Raw genomic sequence first — 22,072 nt, 5'->3', positions numbered from 1 at the left:
TTTTTTTGGTTTTGTTGAACACCGAAAATTATATTTGAAGACAGTAGGAAACCTGTAACCATTGACTTTAATAGTAGTCAATGGTTTCAGGTTTTCAACTATTTAAAAAAAAAACCTTCGTTAGTGTTCAGTAGAAGAAAGAAACTCATAAAGGTTTGGAACTACTCAAGGGTAAGGGGGAGTAAATTTTCATTATATTTATATACAAATTTATGTAATATCGGATGTAATCTGATGTAAGTTTCAGTAATGTTTTTGGCATACTTTATTTAGTAAGTCAGGTCAAGATTTATTGAGCTTTGTTGCCATATTCACTACCTGACAAAAGCCTTGTCGTTGATCCCAGTTGCAAGAGCAACAAAAAATAACTTGACTTCTTGTTGATCATTTGGAAAATTGGCAGAAGGTCGATTTTTTTTTCCCATGAATCATCTGTTGAGCTGCATCACAATCATCACAGATACTGCAGAAGACCTTTTGGAACCCGCATGGACCCAATATTCTTACTGAAAACAGTCAAGTTTGGTGAAGGAAATATCATGGTTTGGAGTTACATTCAGTATGGGGGTGTGCGAGAGATCTGCAGAGTGGATGACAACATCAACAGCCTGAGGTATCAAGACATTTGTGCTGTCCATTACATTACAAACCACAGGAGAGGGCAAATTCTTTAGCAGGATAGCGCTCCTCCTCATACTTCAGCCTCCACAAAGTTCCTGAAAGCAAAGAAGGTCAAGGTGTTTCAGGATTGGCCAGCCCAGTCACCAGAGATGAACGTTATTGAGCATGTCTGGGGTAAGATTGAAGGTGAAACTTAACACTCTTGATGAACTCTGGGAGTCCTGCAAGAACGCTTTCTTTGCCATTCCAGATGACTTTATTAATATGTTATTTGAGTCATTGCAGAGATGTGTGGATGCAGTCCTCCAAGCTCATGGGAGTCATACACAATATTCATTCTGTTTCATCTGCAGCATGACTTCATATTCTATACTGGACATTATTTCTGTTATCTGACAGGACTTTTGTCTAAGCAAAGTCAGACCTTACTATCCTAATCAAATCATTAAAAATCAAGGCATGATCATATTTTATTGTGGTGAAATAAGTGTAATCTAGAGGCTTTTGCCTTTCAAATAAGCCACTTCTGATACCAAATGACCAACTAGAAGTCAAGTTATTATTTGTTGTTCCTAAAACTTGGATAGACAAGACTTTTGTCAGATAGTGTATGTGGACATAAATGAAACAAATCGATGTTAAATAAATAAACAAACGTAAGCATATATACGAACACAACACTGGGATAGGAAAAAAGCTAGACTATACACTCAGAAAAAAGGTACAAAATTATATCTTTTAGGGTACAAGTGACCCGTCACTGGGGTGGTAACCTAAAGGGTACAATTTTGTACCTCTATTTAGAGGTACAAAATTGGACCTTCTACTTTTGTAACATTTAAGGGACAATTCTGTACCCCCAAGGAACAAAATTGTAGACACTGAAGGTACAAAAATGAACCTTATTATATTATATAGCATTTTCAGGTGACTGACCCAGGCATTTTAATCCTTGGCGAAAGTCAGACAAAATCAACAGAATACAGCTTCACGTGTAAAAATGAGATGGACAATAAATCATTAATTCATATTTACCTGTAAAGTGTGGATTCCAAAACAGACTTTTCTTTAAAAATCATGCAAAGTTCTGTGTTAACTGCAGCATTATTGACCGCCTCAGTAACAAACACTACCAATGTCTCAACAAGCCAAAGTCTTAAAGAGACCACCTGAAGGATTTTGCCACTCTGCATGGTCCTTATTCTACATCCCACTTAGGGTCTTAAACAATTAATTAGCAAAGACCAGTATTTACCATTTTAATTAGTAAAATTACATTCAATTATACATTCAATTCTAAATAGTTTTTGAGCAAAAATTTAACTTGAATCCATTTAAAAAATAAAATTATTTAACTGCTTAATTCAATCAATTTAATAACTTTATATTTTTAAATTGTGTAATTTAGAATTAATGTTTAGTATTAATACATTTAAACTAGTGTTATAGTGTCTTGAGCATATCATGAGCTGAGGGTACAATTTTGTTCCTATAGGGAAGCAAATAATTGTATCTTTAAAGGTGCCAAATTGCTCCTTTATGGTACAATTTTGTACCCAAATGTGCTATAAAAGGTACAAAAATCTACCTTTCAAGGCTTTCAAACCTAAATCTGAACGTTTGTACCTTTATAGCCCAATTTGGGACCTTTAAAGGTACAATTAAATATTTAGTTCCCTCTAGGAACAAAATTGTACCCTAACTGTACCTTTTTTTCTGACAGTGTACTATACATAGTATATAACACAGTTACGTAGTTATACATCATATAAAAAAACTATAAAAAATAATAAAGACTATTAACATTTTGTATTGTATTCACAGATTTTTGCTCACACACATCCCTTGTTTACACTTGTGTGTTTATCAACATATTGATTTGAAATTGATACTTGTGAATTGATTGAAATTAACAGACCATTCTGGCTAGACTAGCGTGTTACAAAATAATTAGATCCAATGCACTCTCTCCTCTATAAAAAAATACTTCAGCTGAATAATGAAGCGTTCACCATATTTCGCCCTCACGTCTTTTCAATATCCATCTTCCTTGGAACATAAAATGAGTTTTTAATGGCAGAAATTCATTGTACTTTACTATACAATGAAAGTCAATGGCCATTATTGCTGTCCAGCGGGAATTTTAGTTAACAGCTCAAAATTTCTCTCACATAAAGGTATCAAATGGCTTTAAAGAACTTATGATGTACTTCACATGCAATGAAACATTGTTAAACTCATTAAGTGTTTTATGAAAGAAAGAAACTACGTAAGGGGAATAAATGACTGCAGAACTTTTATTTTCTGGGGTTAAAGATTGCTTTGAGAGTTAATAAGGCCATTAACAGTTTGTTAAGTTTATTAGCATTTGAAACCTTACTATTGTCAGAAAAAAAGTTACATTCAGCCTTTATGTTTGAATACCAGGCTGTATTATGCATAATAAATGTGCGTTTATGAATTATGCAGACCACATTTACACACATGCAATTATGCACCTTTTTTCTTCCCATAGACATTTGGATGACACAATGCAAACATTCCGCATGCTGATGTGCAGTACTGTGAAAACGTTAGGACACCCTATTGAATTTGATCGTTTTCCATATCAGGACATAATAAAAGAAATGGTGCTTTGGCAGGTCTTAAAATTGGGAAGATAAAACCTCAGATGAACAACTTCACATGTCCTTTCACGCTGTGTTATTAATATTTAACCAAAAAATAAAGCCAAGACAGAAAAGCCGTGGGTGAGAAACTGAGGACAGCCTATGATTCAGATCCTGTAGATCCACTTTTAACTATAATAACCTAAAGTCCTCATTTTCTGGATGAGCTCCTCAGTCTCTCGGATCATTCTGGAGGAGTTTTTCTGCATTTCAGTCGGGATGAGGTCAGGACTTTGACTGGACTATTGAACACCTTGATTTTTCTCTTCAGCTGTTCCCCACAGTACAATGACATGAGCCATAGGTCCATTCATTCATTCATTCATTCATTCATTTATTTTCAGCCTCTTTTCCGAGGCTGGGTCACGGAGGCAGCAGTCTTAGGAGAGAGCCCCAGACTTCCCTCTCCCCAGACACTTCCTCCAGTTCCTCCAGGGTGATCCCGAGGCGTTCCCAGGCCAGCCAAGAGACATAGTCCCTCCAATGTGTCCTGGGTCTTCCTTGAGGCCTCCTCCTGGTGGGACATGCCTGGAACACCTCCCTAGGTAGGCATCCAGGAGGCATCCGAAACAGATGCCAGAGCCACCTCAGCTGAGTTCACTCAATGTGGAGGAGCAGCGACTCTACTCTGAGCTCCTCCCGAGTGTCAGAGCTCCTCACCCTATCCATTTGAGTGCACCCTGCCACCCCTTGAAAGAAGCATTTTGGGCATTTTTATCCGAGATCTTGTCCTTTTGACCCAATGCCTATGACCATAATTGAGAGTAGAAACGTAGATTGATTGTAAATCGAAAGCTTTGCCTTTCGGCTCAGCCCCTTCTTTAGCACATCGGACCAGTACATCGACCGCATTACTGCTGCTGCACCGATAAACCTGTCAATCTCATGTTCTATCCTTCCCTTACTCATGAACAAAACCCAGAGATACCTAAACTCCTCCACCTGGGGTAAGGACTTTCCTCCAACCTGGAGATGACAAACCACCTTTATCCTTTGAAGCACCATGGCCTCGGACTTGGAGGTGTTGATTCTCATCCCAGCCACTATAGGTGAATTGGGTAAACAAAATTGGCAGTAGTGTATGAGTGTATATGTGTGAATGTGAGTGTGTATGGGTGTTTTTTCAGTCCCGGGCTTGTGCTGGAAGGGTGTTTGCTTTGTAAAACACATGCCGGAATAGTTGGTGGCACTGTGGCACTGTGGGCAACCCCTGAAGAATAAGTGACTAAGGCAAAGGAAGATGGACGAATGTATGTTCTGTTGTAGATTTGTCATATAGCCTTACTGCAAAAACAATTTACTTGAAGTCAAGAAGCATTTTCTTGACAAGCAAAATTAATGTCATGTTTTAAGAAATAATATGCCAAAATTAAGTCATTTTTTTCCTTAAAACAGGCAAATTAATCTGCCTGTGGGATGCGCAAAATAATCTAGTTTTTCATTTTGATTTTTCTTTTTTTTGCTTACCGCATTGGCAGATTAGTTTGCTTGTTTTAGGGGAAATCTCACTTAATCTGTATATCCTGCATTTTGCATCCTGATATGAGTTTAAACTGTTTTCAAAGTAAAAGTGCCACATGCATAGCAGGTTAAATCTAAATTTAAATAAACTTAACAATAACTAAGGGAGGGCGACATGGTGGCTCAGTGGTTAGCACTGTCATTAAAGGGCACTGTAATTTAGTGCTGAATGTTGATAAAACTAAGGAGTTGGTGATCGACTTCAGGAAGAAACGCCCCACTTATTCCCCTGTATATATTAATAACACTGCTGTGGAGACTGTTCAGCAGATAAAATTCCTGGGGGTCCATGTTACAAATAACCTGACTTGGTCTCTCCATACCACTTGTCTTGCGAAGAAAGCGCACCAGCGACTGCACTTTCTGAGAAGGTTGAAAAGAGCACATCTCAGCCAATCAATCCTCACAACTTTTTACAGAGGAGCTGTTGAGAGTGTTCTTACAAATGGCATCTCCCTTTGGTATGAGAATAGCAGTGTGTCTGATAAGAACACCATTAAGAGGATCATAAAGTCAGCTGAAAGGTCTGTTGGAGTCAAAATGACATCTATCGAGGAACTTTACCAACGCCATTGTCTGTCTAGGGCAAATAACATTTTAGGGGATCCAACCCACCCTGGTCATAGCCTGCTCTCACTCATGCCATCAGGCAGGCGTTACAGAAGTCTGAGGAGCAAATCAGTGCGGTTTCGAGATTTTTATCCTGTCATTATAAGACTTTTAAATAATACCATTTCTTAAGCATTGTTGAAAGCTAGTGTTAAATAATAAATAAATTTGTTAAACTAGCATAAATTGTTAATATTACAACACATGGTGAAATAGGTATTTAAGTATTAAGTTATTCTCTTCAGAGATTTTTAAAAATGGGTTATATCTTATATAATTATATTTTTTATATTTTATGGAATTATAAAAGCTTATTTATCTTGTTAGGATTTTATAGTGTTTTTATAGTGATGTTTTTTATGTTCTTGTTGGGTCTGTTGCAACGTAATTTCGTTCTGCATTACAATTCTATTGTGATGATTTGAATGACATAAATAAAGGAAACTGAAACTGAAACTGTCGCCTAACAAAAAGAAGGTCACTGGTTCGAGTCCTGGCTGGGCCAGTTGGCATTTCTGTGTGGAGTTTGTATGTTCTGGTTTCCCCCACAGTCCAAACACATGCACTATAGGTGAATTGAATAAACTAAATTGGCCTTAGTGTATGAGCGTGTGTGTGAATGTGAGAGTGTATGGGTGTTTTCCAGTACTGGGTTGCGGCTGGAGGCTGGATAAGTTGGCGGTTCATTCCGCTGTGGCGACCCCGGATTAATAAATGGACTAAGCCGACAAGAAAATGAACGAACGAATGATCCGACCAACAGAAAATACATTAATATAAAGATAAAAATTATACCAAATGTAATTTGTTTTAAAAATAGCATTTTTCCAACAAAATTAGGCTACATGAAGTGGTCAAAAATAGTTTTAATTTTTCCTGTTGCTATTTGGGTTTTTTTTATCTATTGTTTTTTTTGTTTTTTTTTGTCTTCTCAGGGTACAATCCAAAGTAATTGAAAATTACTCTTTGTGAGTCATTGTTTTTAAGAGATTGCCACGATTGTTGTTGTTACTAAATCATATTGAGAGGAACAGAAATTAACCAATTTAAATGTGTGTTTGAAACGTCAAAAAACTTGAAACCTTGAAGGGCTCCACAGACTATAAAATTAAAACGGTCTATTGTTGCTGAAGCATGTGAGAATTTTAGTGACTTTTCCACATCCAACATTATCTATTGTAGGTAGACCGTTAATGACGATACTACCGTTTACAAACTACAGTGGCACCACCAGTATTTTGGTAGCGATACTACCATAGTACCTGTAAACTGCAACCCTGGTTGCTGCATCCAAAAGCAAAGGTTGCTACAACTGCAGCTACACATATAAACCATGAGATGTATTCGCTCTTTAGATATGCTTAAAGTCATAATCATCATAAACATAAGTCGAATTAAGATCTGAAACATTAGTATTTTAGTCGCATAATTGAAGTGCTGTACAGACATGTAACTCCTGGCACAGGACTCCTGGAGACACACACCCGTCATCATAGTCATCATCATCTGAAGTTTTCTTTTCATTCGGCTATCAATGGATAGCAACTTCCGTTAAAGCAGCTCTCTCCTATCAGTTCATACTCGCATCCAGTAGCTTAGAGTTTGTCCAGTGAGTAGAGTTTATAGCTGAATATTGTGCTGTGTTTGCATGTTCTTTAAGACATAATTCATTAAAATAGAAGTAAATAACATTCATGACAAGTTGATTTAAAAAAAGCACCTAAATTGTTTTGCATTTTGATTTTACATTCAGATATTATATCATTAAGGATTTCAAAAATAGTATAAAAATCTCATCTTGTTCTCGTAAACCCAATGTCTTGTCTCCTGGAGTAAGCACCTCATCGCACCCCTAATATTTAGTTACTTTTTAAAAAAGTGACTCAAGTGGAAAAATATTACTTTTAAAAGTAACTCAGCACTGACCTACATAACGAAATAATAAGAAAAATGAAAGCGCTCAATATGAGCCCTTTAAAGGGAAATTTGGAGAGCAACAGAGTGCATAGGCCTTGAGTTTTCTTGTTTATAACTTCACACAGCATTTTAAAAGTGAAACACTCCTTTACTCTGCGGCAGCAGGAGATGGAATTAAAAAGGCAACTTTTTACAGAAGCTTTTACCGTCCTAACTGCGAAAAGCACAGCACGTCGTCCGCATACTAATTCAAAAAAACACATGTAAGACAAAAAACACTAATTGACTGGTTGTACTTTACTAAATCTTTGTGTGTGTTTTTTTCTCCAGCAGCTTCGGGACTCAGGCTGGGCCCTAGGGCCAAAACCCCACACTGGAGTAAAGTAAGGAGCAAGAAGAAAACATCAGGCCTGATCAAGCCTCCCCAGCCTCCTTCCTCATGGCTTGACCTCTGTGCGTGCTGTGCTGAAGATCTTTCCCTGGAGGTAAACCTAAAATACCCAGCTGCAGCTTGACAAATCGAATCATTTGCTGAGTTGGTGATCTTAACCCTTGTGTACTGTTCAAATTGAATATCCCTTTCGTTATGTTCATGGCCCTTTTTGCCCCATTGACTTCCATTATAATGACGTTTTTTGATTGCAAAGCCATGACAGCTTATAATCATGCATTATTGATTGTTGGTGGTGTTCCCTGCTGGGAAGAGGTAAAATCTGTTATTTATATTTTCATTATAATGGAAGTCAATGGGGCAAAAATAACCCCCAACATAATGAAAGGGTAGTCAATTTGCAGAGTTTTTTAAATATTCCAAAGCATTTTGCTAAAATATGTCAAAATAAGATTTATCACCAAAAATCATTCCATTTGCTGAAACACAAAGAAAGTTGTGACCAAATTAAGCCTTAAAATACCTCCAGAGTGGATGAAAACATTCCCAACAACACACAAGGGTTACAGCAATAGTTCATCGAAAAACAAACATTCTGTCATCCTTTACTTACCCTTGTGTCTTTCTAAAAACACTCTGAGTTTCCATCTTCCCATTTTTGAGTGTGACTGTTGCTGCTTTGTGGTAGTTTTATGGGGCTTTTTGTCCTTATTGAAGTCTGACAGGGCCTATAAACATTTGTTGAGTGGAAAAGAACAGCATTTTTGGGTAACACTTTATTTTAAGTGACAATTTACACTGTTTACAAACTGTTAACTAAGATTATTCGCTCAATTAACTACTAATTTGCTTGTTGTTAATAGTTAGTAAAGTAGTAGTTGGGTTTAGGTTAGGGATTTGGAATGAGATCATATTTTATAGCTGCTAATAAACAGGTAATATCTTAATAATAGGCAGGTAATAAACCTGTAGTTAATATCATGGATTGTGTCTTAAAATGTGTCAGTAGTAGGTACTGCATTTGAATTTAAACGTACTACTCAGCCGTTAGAAAAAGTACATTTAAGTATGAATTTGAAAAGCATGAATAGAATTCGGACGTACTACATCCGCCATTTTGTCATGGTCACGTGACCTACCTGCGTCAGTTGCATCACTTTACTACCATTCATTAATTCTCTTGCGGGGCATAATGGGATAACTTCAGAATCTCAACAGTAAGTCATCTGAGTACTTCTCGCATATTGACTTTCGAATTCTATGAATTCGTACATACTACTCAGCTCGCATACTGATTTTAGTGTACTATATAGTATTGAAGTATGCGGTTTCGGACACAGCCAAAGTGTTATCTTAGATTTTGTGTTTGGATTCACTTTGAGACGTCATACAGGTTTGTAATGATTTTATTTTATTGGTTATTTTTTAAGAAATATATGCGAGTAAACATGATGTTTAAAATAAATTTGTAGTATGTTTAGTCACACTTATTTATATCAGGGTGGCGCGGTGGGTAGCACATTTGCCTCACAGCAAGACTGTCGCTGGTTCGAGCCTCGGCTGGGTCAGTTGACATTTTGGTGTGGAGTTTGCATGTTCTCCCCATGTTCACATGGGTTTCCTCGGGGTGCTCCGGTTTCACCCATAAGTCCAAAGATATGCGCTACAGGTAAATTGGGTAAGCTAAATTGTCCTTAGTGTATGTGTGTGAATAAGTGTGTATGGGTGTTTCACAGTGATGGGTTGCTGCTGGAAGGGCATCCGCTGGGTAAAACATATGCTGAATAAGTTGGCGGTTCATTACGCTGTGGCGACCACAGATTAATAAAGAGACTAAGCCAAAAAGAAAATGAATGAATAGACTTATCGCACAACACATGGGCATGATCATTTTTGGTGATGCAATAAATATAGCTCAGTTTTTTGACCATGCACACTTCGTTATTATTGTTCATTTATTCATTTGCTGCAAATTAATACTGATTTTAGAAATAGTTTTGAAACAAATCTTTGCGCTTAAACAAAATTAAATATGTTGGATGTCTTCAGAGTAGTGAGTTTCCACCATTTCCTTACTCCATGAACGTAAAGAAGTAAAGAGTAAAAATAAAGCAAAGAGGCTGAATGATGGAGGCTCGTTCTTTATCCTCGCGCTGCAGATGCTCTGTTTAACTGTTTTCTAACTAGTGAAGCGCTCAGTTTTTCCACTTAAAAAGTCCGCCATGTAAATAGCAAATGCACCATGGCGTGACACAACTGACTCTTAAAGTGATTGAGAGATGAGACTCTGATTGGTTTAATGCAGGTTATTCTCAAAACACACCCATAACTCATTAAGAGAATAAGCACAACCCTGTTAGACCATGCGCTGCGGTGCAGAGCGAATTTATTTATTTATTTTATTTTAATTTTTTACTGTCCTTAAAATAGCAAAAGTGGATTCAGACACGCCCTTAATGCTTTTGCGCAATGCGCTTTAGGGTGCTTTCACACCTACACTTTTGTTTCGGAACGTATCTCGTTTGCCCAGTTAGCGCGGTTCGTTTGGCATATGTGAACAGGGCAATCGCGCTCTGTTCCGCGCCAAAGTAATCGCTCCGAGATCGCTTGAATGAGGTGATCTCGGCTCGATTGAAACGAACCCTGGAGCGGTTCGATTGTAGTGAGAAAGCAATCCGATCCGAGCGCGGTTGTATCACTGTGTTTTATGGATATGTAATAGGCATACGGCTATATGAAGAGAGAATTGTGAGTGGGGTGGGAAGTTTCGCAAGTCTCCGGATGCCCGCAAACGAGTGATGATCTCCCGGTAATCTCGCGTCTCCCTCCAGGTCCTCAAATAGGCATCGTCGCGCACCCTTCTCACCCCTCCCCACCGCGTCTCTCCTCAGACACGTCGCGCGCACGCACCCTGTCAATCACCACCAAACCACCACCTCTCCTGACAGCTTAGCGGGACGCTGCAAAATAAACCCTGACACTCTGACCAATGTGAGGAGAGTTTACTCACACGTGACTTGTTTTAGCTCATTTGGTCCGATTAGAAACTTTGCAGTGTGAAAGCGAACCGCTCCAAGAGCAAAGAGCAACAATGTAACAATTGTAATCTCTGTTTCGGAACAACTGAATCGATTCACAGGTGTGAAAGCACCCTTAGACTTTGTGTCTAGATCATTAAAATAGAGCCCTCTGATTCCAATGCCTAATTATTAAATTGCTAAAATGACTGTAAGTTTAATATTTTTAAGAATCTCTTTGGAAGAGTGTACTTGCATTGTGATGATATTATATTGTCATTCTGGTGTTATATAATGAGTGGCATAAAATGGTCTTAAAATGACAATAATAACGTTTATCGCAATATATTTTGGTGCAATATATTGCACAACAAAAAATAAATATTAAGACAGGCCTAAACCCATGTTATGCATATTGTGACAAAAACGCTTTGTCATACTAAATGCAAACAGGCCCTTACATATACTTTTTCTTGCACTAATAAAACCTCTGTCTGTGATGAATCTCCCTGAAGGCTCAAAGAACTCTTCCGAGACGCCCAACCGATGAGGTGCCTGTATTAAAATAATATTGTAGATGAAAAAAAAAGCAGCATACTGCACTGGCCTGTTAACATGCAAATCACATCTCCTTTTCACAGAACGGCAAAGCGAGTGAGTCAGTGTGAAACTGTGTACAATCTGAATGCCAGGCATGATACTGAGTGAGAAAAAAAACAAAGCACAGAAACAACACATAGTAGATTATGTTGTCAGGGTGAAGAATGTCCAACCGCATTTCTATTTTTGCTCCTAAGCCACTGGAAAAGCGGTTTAATGAGCCCTGAATGTATAGGAATGACCTTAGTATTGATTTGACAGAGCACCACATGATGTTCAGTTTAAATTAGCCAGCACTGTAGCAGTAATGCATGATAATTATTTTTATAAAATAAGAAGTGTGAACCTATTATTTTGTACAGTCTTTATAAGAATACAGTAGCTCCACACTTCTATTATTGTAATGTGTGTAGACTAGTATATATATTTTTATTATATTGGATTAAAAATATAAGAGTGGCATGGTGGCTCAGGGGTTAGCACTGTCGCCTCACAGCAAGAAGGTCACTGATTCAAGCCCCGGCTGGGCCAGTTGGCATTTCTTCGGCTTGGGTTTCCTCCATGTGCTCCGGTTTCCCTCACTGTGTAAAGACATGCGCTGTAGGTGAATTGGATGAACTAAATTGGCCGTAGGGTATGATTGTGTGTGTGTGAATGAGTGGATAGGGGTATTTCCCAGTACTTGGTTGGCTGCTGCTGGAAGGGCATCCGTTGCGTAAAACATATGCTGTAATAGTTGGCGGTTCATTCTGCTGTGGGGACTCCTGATAAATAAGGGACTAAGCTGAGCGAAAATGAATTAATGAATGGATTAAAAACATGAACTACAATAATTTCTGGCACATTAATTTAAGCTTCATTAGATCAATACAATTTTAATAGAACTGATATGGAAAATTATATTTTCAAATAACTTAAAAAATTCATTGTTATTTTAAAATTTTAAATTTAAGTAATTATCTTTGATAAGCAAAAAATTTTTTTAAATAACAGAATCAAACTTGCAAAATACAAATAAAAATATCTGAATGCATTAAGAGCAATAATAATGTATCAATTATGGTACATAATAAGCATAAATGTGTTTTATATGGCTATTTTTGAGTGCAAACAGTTCCTAAAAATAATTTAAAAAGTAAAGTTCAATTACAGAATAATATTATTATTAAATAAAAAAATGTATTAAATATTATTAAATGTTATTTTATTTCAAAATTCTGCATTTAAATAATTTTCTAAAAAAAAAAAAACAATAAACGTAATAATAACATCTGAATGCATCACAGCAAGAAGAATATAGGGAAAGATTATTACAAATATGTACTTTTATGGCTTTGCTTAGATGAAAAAAGTTCCCCATTCATATAGAAACCAATTTTTTAAAAATTATAAAATTATTGTGTTGTGCCTTTGATCATAGTTTGTGACATTTATTATCCTCTATAGCTAAACAGTTTCTCAATGACTGCTTTAGGCCACTGTGAAAACAGATCCGAGCTTCATTAGCTTAATAAAATCATTACAGAACTGAATAATAGACAATGATATTTTTAATAAACTTCAAAAAAATAATTGGCATTTTAAAATTCTAAATAAACATTCAGGCATTTTCCTTTGATAGGTAAAAAATCAAACCAGAATCAATAATAAACATAATAACAATGGCAAGATACAAATAAAAATATCTGATTACATTAAAGCAATAAGAATGTACCAGAAATTGACACACAATAAACGTATAAATGTGTTTTATATGGAATTTGGATGCAAAAAGTTCCTAATATTCAAATAAAACAATTTTGTACTGTAACTGTGTACACTGGACAGTGGAGTTGAGGATCCATGTGCATGTTTATTTAAAGAGAAGTCATGCAGGCAATGGTCAAATACCGGGGCAAACTGTAGCATAAAGATAATCCGAAGACTGTAGTCAAAATACATGCAAATGGTCAGGCTAGACGGAAAAGATTCAAAACAAAAAAACGACGAGGATCAAAACATGGCAAGACAAACAAGAAAATACTTTATGTTTGCTGGACAAAACAAGACTACACAAAGTGTGTGTGACTGTGAGCAGTGTATATAGTCTGTTTAATCAGTCTTTGATCAGCTCCCAGCTGTGTGTGTGTAATTAACGGTGAACCGGAACCGTTTTGTAAGTGTGGTGCATGACAGGATTTGTAGTCCATATGGTAAAAGGATTGTAGGTCAGGTGATAATAAATGTTCTCCATTGATCTATAAGGGTTAGATCATTGGTGATCATGACGGATACAAATAAAAAATGTCTGAACGCATTAAGCAATAAGAATGAACGTGAAAACATGACACAATATACATGGTAATGTGTTTTTATATGGAATTTGGCTGCAAAAAGTTCCTAATTCAAAAATAAACTTTTTTTTTGTTTTGTTTTGCCTTTCATCCTGGTTTATGACACTTGTTAGCTTCTATAGCCAAACAGTTCCTCAATGACTGCTTTAGGCCACTCGTAAAGTGAATTCAAGCTTCATCAGCTCAATAAAACCATAATAGAAATGAATTATAGAAAGTAATATTTTTAAATGACTTTTAAGTTTTTTTTTTTATATTTTAAAATAATGATAATAAATTTTTTCAAAGTTAAAAAAAATCAAACCAAAACTCCAATAAACATATGAATTGCGAAATAAAAATAAAAACGTTTTAATGCCTCATAGCAAGAAGAATGCAGGGAGAAATTATGACACAAATATGTTTTAATATGGCTTTGTTTGGGTGTGAAAAGTTCCCCATTCGCGTAGAAAGCCAATTTTTAAAACTAATTTGTTGTGTTGTGCTTTACATCATGCTTTGTGACATTTATTATCCTCTATAGCCAAACGGTTCCTCAATGACTGCTTTAGGCCACTGTGAAAGCGGATTCAAGCTCCTATATCAAATCAATAAAAACATAATGGAATATTTTTTAAATCTTCCCCATGCTAATAAACTATCGAGCGTCCTTCTGCGTGTATTCTTCCTTTTGATAGATGACGATGAGAGCGATTTCATTAGCCACACGTTAAACTTATTGGCTTTTCCGGGGGCTCGTATGAAGGAAGCTGTGGATGGAGAGACCTGCAGACCTCATAGAGATGTTTATTAGTGAGCGCTCCCTGATGAATTATTCATGAAGCCACCGTCTGAAGGCCTTGTGTATTCCGCCTGCACGTTCAGCGCTGGAATCGATCCGTGGTGGAAATTCAGAGCGATTCTTCTGCTGGGAGGTTTTTTTTTTAAAGGGGACACGGAGCTCATTTTGACAGATGGCACTCAAGAGGTGCTCACCGTCGCCGCTCCCTTATGAGACTCAGATTGCAGTTCCCGCTTAAGTGCACTTCATGTGAAGACAAGGGTCAGCGCGGAGACGGCTTTTGTCAATTTTTGAGGTGTAATGGGGAATTGAAATTGAAGCTCTTACCGATATTCTAAGTGGCCAGTGACACTTAAACAAAGGGATGCTCTGGCAATTTTAGTTTTTAAGTGTTTTAAAGGAGCAAAATGCTGATTAAAGTGAGAACTAACAGATGGACATTCCTTGCATGTGGATATAAAAAGTTAAATTAAATTTAAATAAGTTTTAATTGCCCTCACGTCAAGAAGGTCTCTGGTTCGAGCCTTGACTGGGCCATTTGGCATCTCTGTGTGAAGTTTGCATGTTCTCCTCTTGTTTGTGTGGGTTTCCTCCGGGTGCTCAGGCCGAATGATGGAGGCTAGTTCTTTATCCTCATGCTGCAGATGCTCTGTTTAACTGTTTTCTCACTAGTGAAGCGTTCAGTTTTTTCACTTACAAAGTCTGCCATGTAAATAGCAAATGCACCATGGCGTGCACAACTGACTCTTAAAGAGAATGGGAGATGAGACTCTGATTGGTTTAATGCACGTTATGCTCAAAACAAATCCATAACTCATTAAAAGAATGAGCACAACCCTGTTAGACCATGCACTGGGGTGCGGAACAAATTTTTCCATCCTTAATATAGCGAAAGTGGATTCGGACATGCCCTCAGTGGCGGTTCTAGTTTAAATTGGCACCCTGGGCGGACCACACCATACAGATGTCCTTCCAGCCGCAACCAAATACTGGTCAATATACTGTTCAAAATTATTATTAATATACAATTATTATTCTAAATAAAGAACGGAAATCAAACTTAAATGTAACTGAAAAGCAATGTAAAGAAAGACAAGTGGAGTAATATGCTAAGATCACTTAAGAAATCTTTTGCATGAATATTATTCACAATTCTATAGAATACAAAAAAATACATATGTTTTATGGAATTATCTGTTGTCATTGAACCGACTCATGGGCGAGAAAGTCTTCCTCACTGACTCGTTATCCCTCTTTTCTGCTTCATAGCCATGCTTAGTCAAAATAAGATCACCATCATATAAACTTTAGTTTTGTCGACAATACTCGCTGCTTGTCGTCACTTCTGCATAAAAGTTACACCAGTTACTCTGATTTCACAGCACATAGATCCATGTATTTTAACAACCAGGATTCACACCGGGAACAGAGCAGCATGTGAGGCGCGCGGCAATCGTTTTGTGCGTGCATGCAGGGGCATCTGCAGGATTTTATTCCAAGGTACGCACAAATCCAGCCCCGCCGCCCCCTTCCTCCAATCATGTAGATAAACACTGATGCTTACTGTCAAAAGCTACATTATTTAAGGGCATTCATCACAACATAATTCATTTCCTTTTTAGTTTTTAATGTTTTGCTGAAATCGAAATTTATTAAAAGCACATCAGCACCAAGGAAAAATCAGACGCTCAAGACGTAATCTTTAAAATGATGACATATTAAAAAATGTGCAAATATATGACAGAAGATTGTGATACAATACAATTAGTGAAGAATTAATTAAATCCTTACTTTCCACAGAAATCATCCACCCGCACAGCTGAGTAGTAGACGGGCTGAAAACAAAAATATAATTTGTATATTTTTCTTGGAAAAAATATATTTTTAAAACCAATTTCGTATATGGTTTGTCTCTTCGTTTAAATATTTTTCTTGATCAGTTATTTTCTAGATAAAATAGAAGAACGAATAACATTTGAGGTGAAGTACTTCAAAACAAATCCGCTATGCTTCAACAATGCCGAATCAAAAACTGGATTATCAAATAACATTAAGATCTAGCCTAAATTAAATTAAAGCGAAGTTCAGTTTCAGTGAAGCCTATGTTTTCCATGTTGCACCAGTCAATTACAATTTCATTCATTTAATCAAATTATTTGAATGAGCAGGACAGGTGTTTAAAAAGTAGCTATTCGCAACAGCACTAAACATGTTCCAACATTACCTCTGAAGAACAAACTCGCTTGGAAGGGTGTGAAAACTCAGAAACTCGTTGTGAGAATGTAGATGTCTGCTTATTTATGCCAGGCTGTCAGATTGTTTAATTGTTTAAAACACCTTAAATAGTAGCGGTTCCATGCGAAGAGGTTGCACAGCAGCTGGATCTGATCTGTCTGATTAAAAAGACAGTTTCTCTGGCTCAGGTGTTGATGAGACTGCGGAATCTACTCTGTGTGGGGGATCAGTATTTGTCTCATTAGTTTTAGGCCTTTTGGCAAATGTCTCATTTAAGTTTGTCTGTTTTAAAGAGCGTTTACTCATTTTGAACCTTGTTTTAAACAAAAGCTATCTGAAACCGCTAGCAAAACTAAAGCCAATAGATTTCTTTACCCATCTCCCAACATGCAAGTACATACACACTTTAAAACACACTAACGCACACCTTTATTTAGTTTCATTCTTTTTTGCTTTGTCAATATATTGTTGTGTATACTGTTTAATAATCAATTAAAATTATGTCATAAATAAATAAATAAATAAATGAATAAACTAATAAATAAATGAATAAACTAATAAACAAATTAATAAATGAATAAACAAATAAATAAATGAATAAACTAATAAATAAATAAATAAATGAATAAACTAACAAATAAATAAATAAATAAATAAACTAATAAATAAATAAATAAATGAATGAATAAACAAATAAACAAACTAACAAATAAATAAATAAATAAATAAACTAATAAATAAATAAATGAATAAATAAATAAATGAATAAATAAATAAATAAATAAATAAATAAATAAATAAATAAATAAATAAATAAATAAATAAATAAATAAATAAAAAAGCTGCATTAATTCCCGCCCTCTTATGGCAGGTACGCACAGTGCGTACAGCTGTATGGCTGCAGGTGCCACTGTGTGCATGTGTCAGTTTGAATTCACCAGCGTTGTTTTGGTTGCACATAGAGAGTAACAAGCTTGCGCATGCAAATTATGCTAAATGTGAATGGCCCCTAATGTCTTTATTCTGGGATTAACACTCTAAATCAATATACGTACATAGAGTAAATGGTTTCTCAAAGCTTTTACTGGGGCTCATTTTTTTTCTCCCCATCTCCCTCTGCCACCCCCACAGCAAGACCCACACAATATTGCCCATACATGCCTAAATCCGCCACTGCATGCCCTTTATGCTTTTGTGCCGTGGGCTTTAGACTTTGCACCTAGATTGTTAAAATAGAGCCCTACATTTGTGTATGGAATATTGAAGAAGCAAAAATAAAATGATTATAATAGGCCCACATTTCCATTATTTTAATGTGAGGAAATGTGCAGATTTTATATTAAGTGTAATTTTAATTCTGAGAGTATAGAATCACGAATTACTTTAATGGCTTTTTAGGGAGAGATCATTGGGGAGAAGAATACTTTTTGTGCAACAAAAGCAGCCAATGATTGCCATATTTGTCCCACTGAGTGCTTTCAGACTGTGCAAATTATGTGATTGCTTTGATTAAATGTGCTCTGCTGGTTGTGATTATAACTTGAGATGGAAAAGCAGAAGTGATTCCTCACTCAGGCCTGTTTAAATACTTTATTTGTAAAGTTAAAGAGTTTAGAATTTGTAGATATTTAATCATTCATTTATCTTTGGCTTAGTCCCTTTTTTATCAGGGGTCACCACAGCTGAATGAACCGCCAACTTAACCATTATATGTTTTACACAGTGGATACCCTTCAAGCCCTTACCCAGCACCCACACACTCTCTCACATTCACACACACTCATACGCTACGGCCAATTTAGTTCATCCAATTCACCTAAAGCGCATATGTTTGGACTATCGGGAAAACCGGAGCACCACGCCAACATGGGAAGAATATGCAAACTCCACACAGAATTTTATACATGTTTTACATAACTTTTTTAGCTCGAATTAAAATGTTTTTTTGCCAGAGAATCACAATTAAATCAAAATAAATCATTCAAATCCCTGAATGCTCTTTTTTAAAGGGGATTTAGGATAAAATAAAATTTGAAAGAAATATATACACACAGTGCCCAACATAAAGGAGAGCACTTCTTAAAGATCTCTGTTTTAAATACATACTTTCTAAAACATAGTAGCTATCGTAGGTATACACAGAAAAAAAATTGTTCAGAGATGATTTCTCGGATTTAAACAATTGTCTTAAGTTAAGTGGTTATAAACTATTTATTTAGGTTGAATTTAAACAAACAAATTGAGTTGAACATTACTAAATTTAATTTGTTTGTTTAAATTTAACACATATAAATTGTTTGCAGGGACGAGGCTGTGGCGCAGTAGGTAGTGCTGTCGCCTCACAGCAAGAAGGTCACTGGTTCAAACCTCGGCTCAGTTGGCGTTTCTGTGTGGAGTTTGTATGTTCTCCCTTTAGGCTAAATTGTCCTTAGTGTATGAGTGTGTGTATGAGTGTGTGTGTGAATGAATCCCAGAGATGGGTTGCGGCTGGAAGGGCATCCGCTGCGTAAAAACTTACTGGATGAGTTGGCGGTTCAATCCGCTGTGGCGACACCAGATTAATAAACGGACTAAGCCGACAAGAAAATGAATGAATGAATGAATGAAATTATTTGCAACAAGTTTGCAGACATCATTTTTTTCAGTGTAGATTAGTCCGTACCAAAGCCAAAACTAAAACTAATTTGACAAAAAAAAATCAAAGGTTATTATGCAAAATTTAGTACACCGTAATTAGTTTGGGAAATATATTATTATTTTTTTTTTAATAAAGTAGAAAAACCAAGATATCCGTAAAAATATAGTTGAAATTTTGTGTATATATGTTTTTGAAGCACCACATTAGAATTTTATTTAAATGTATTATCTTTAGTCATCACAGTGGCATGGTGGGTAGCACGATCAACTCACAGCAAAAAGGTCGCTGGTTTGAGCCTCGGCTGGGTCAGTTGGCATTTCTGTGTGGAGTTTGCATCTTCTCCCTATGTTTGTGTGGGTTTCCTCTGAGTGCTCCGTTTTCCCCATTAGTCCAAACACATGCGCTATAGGTGAATTGTCCATAGTGTATGTGTGAGAAGAAGGAGTGGGTATGGATGTTTCCTAGTGATGGGTTACGGCTACAAGGTCATCCGCTGGCTTAAACATATACTGGATGTTCATTCCACTGTGGCGACCCCAGATTATTAAAGGGACTAAGCCGAAAAGAAAATGAATGAATGAATGAATGAATGTATTATCTTTATATTTCTCTATTCCACTTTTATTTTATTATTATTATTATTTTTATTATTATTATTATTATTATTATTATTATTTTTGTTTTAAATATGACTTAAACATTTTGTTTAATTGTTGAGGCTTTATTAGAGTGCTAAAATGATTTATTTTTTTTCACTTATTTTTATTAGTTAATAAAATTTTATTTTTAATTTCAATTATTTTCATTTTAATTAATTAAAAAATTATATGTTCTGTGTTTTTAAAGAGTATGTAAAACACATTTCATTGGTTTATTAATACATTTTATAGTCAATGATTGCCATAAAACATTTTTTTTTGCATAAAATATTGATAAAGCAGTCAGTAATCCCTGCATTTGTCTCGTTGAGTAGTTTCATTCATTTTCTTGTCGGCTTAGTCCCTTTATTAATCCGGGGTCGCCACAGCGGAATGAACCGCCAACTTATCCAGCAAGTTTTTACGCAGCGGATGCCCTTCCAGCCACAACCCATCTCTGGGAAACGTCCACACACACATTAACACACACACTCATACACTACGGACAATTTAGCCTACCCAATTCACCTGTACCGCATGTCTTTGGACTGTGGGGGAAACCGGAGCACCCCGAGGAAACCCACGCGAACGCAGGGAGAACATGCAAACTCCATACAGAAACGCCAACTGAGCCGAGGCTCGAACCAGCGACCCAGCGACCTTCTAGCTGTGAGGCGACAGCACTACCTACTGCGCCACTGCTATAATGTTCTGAATAAATGTTCTCCGCTACTTCAGTCTCTGCTAAGGAGACTGAACAGCAGAAATTACTTCTCAGGACACTTTAAATACATTTTTTTGTACACTTTGCATTTTTATATAGGTTCATAACATTATGGGGTATTTTAAACGTAGATGCTTTGCAATATATCTCTGTGTCTTATGGCAGGAGACACTTAAAGAAGGTATTTTAACATTGAGGCGTCTCAGAGGAAAAAAGAATGGACTGTCCTTGCACGTGGAATATTAATAAAACAGCCAGTAATCCCTCTATATTTGTTCCACCGAGTGGTTTCAGACGGTGCAAATTAAACGATTGTTCTGATTAAATGAGCCGCTCAGAGAGATGGAAGAGCAGAAGTGATTCCACAGGATGGTTTTCATTTTGTTATTTTGTGCAGCTAAAATTTTTTTATTTTTATTTTTTTATCACTATCAGAAACATTCCCGGATTTGCATTATCGTACTGTGAAAAGGACATTTTAGTTTTGTTCTTTTGGTAGGTAATAAAAGAATCCCCAGTAATATATAAAGTTGAGATCAGAATTATTAGCCCCCCTGAATTCTTCGCCCCCCTGTTTATTTTTTCCCCAATTTCTATTTAACAGAGAGAAGATTTTCTCAACACATTTCTAAACGTAAACCTTTTAATAACTCATCTCTAATAACTGATTTATTTAATTTTCCCATGATGACAGTAAATAATATTTGACTAGATATTTTTCAAGACACTTTTATACAGCTTAAAGTGACATTAGAAGGCTTAACTAAGTTAATTAGGGTAACTAGGCAGGTTAGGGTAATTAGGCAAGTTATTGTATAACGATGGTTTGTTCTGTAGACAAAGGGGAAAAATGAGCTTAAAGGGGCTAATAGTTTTGACATTAAAATGGTTTTAAAAAATTAAAAACTGCTTTTATTCTAGCCCAATTAAATCAAATAAGACTTTCTCCAGAAGAAAATATATTATCTGACATTCTGTGAAAATTTCCTTGCCCTGTTAATCATCATTTTGGAAATATTTAAAATAGGAAAAAAAAATTCAAAGGGGGGCTAATAATTCTGACTTCAACTGTATATGCAAATGTTTTTGACTTTTCTGAAGCATTAAAAGACCATAATATGTTTAAAGATATTTAAGAAACATACAGTAAGGGAACATACTTGTTTGTTAGAAAAAACAATGCTAAAATCAGTCATTCTCCTTTGAAAATGTGCGTTCACTGCTAATCATTTTCAAAAAAAATTTGGGTTTACCCCAAAATACAGCCTTTTTAGTATGAAGTGGTGACTGAAATAAAAAAAAGATAAACAAATACAAATACTTTTGGTAAGTAGCAGAAAATCCAAAGCTCGCAAATGGATAGAAATTATAAAGGAAA

The 22,072-nt window shown here is 36.1% G+C and overlaps 1 protein-coding gene across 3 annotated transcripts in view; it reads left to right on the top strand.

Annotated features, from left to right (window-relative positions):
- Positions 1-22,072, top strand: part of sntg1 (syntrophin, gamma 1) — a 169,979-nt gene that overhangs the window by 37,244 nt on the left and 110,663 nt on the right. For 2 of the 3 annotated variants that reach the window (XM_073941012.1, XM_002666692.8), the window contains exon 2: positions 7,668-7,822. The gene's annotated coding sequence lies outside the window, so the exon portion shown is untranslated. The remainder of the gene's footprint in view (positions 1-7,667; positions 7,823-22,072) is intronic. The other variant, XM_068217249.2, reaches the window with a different exon arrangement.

The sequence above is a fragment of the Danio rerio genome, chromosome 24, assembly GCF_049306965.1.
Source record: "Danio rerio strain Tuebingen ecotype United States chromosome 24, GRCz12tu, whole genome shotgun sequence".
NCBI lineage: Eukaryota > Metazoa > Chordata > Actinopteri > Cypriniformes > Danionidae > Danio > Danio rerio.
Note: the sequence above shows the minus strand (reverse complement) of the source record. Positions and strands in the feature narration are given on the sequence as shown.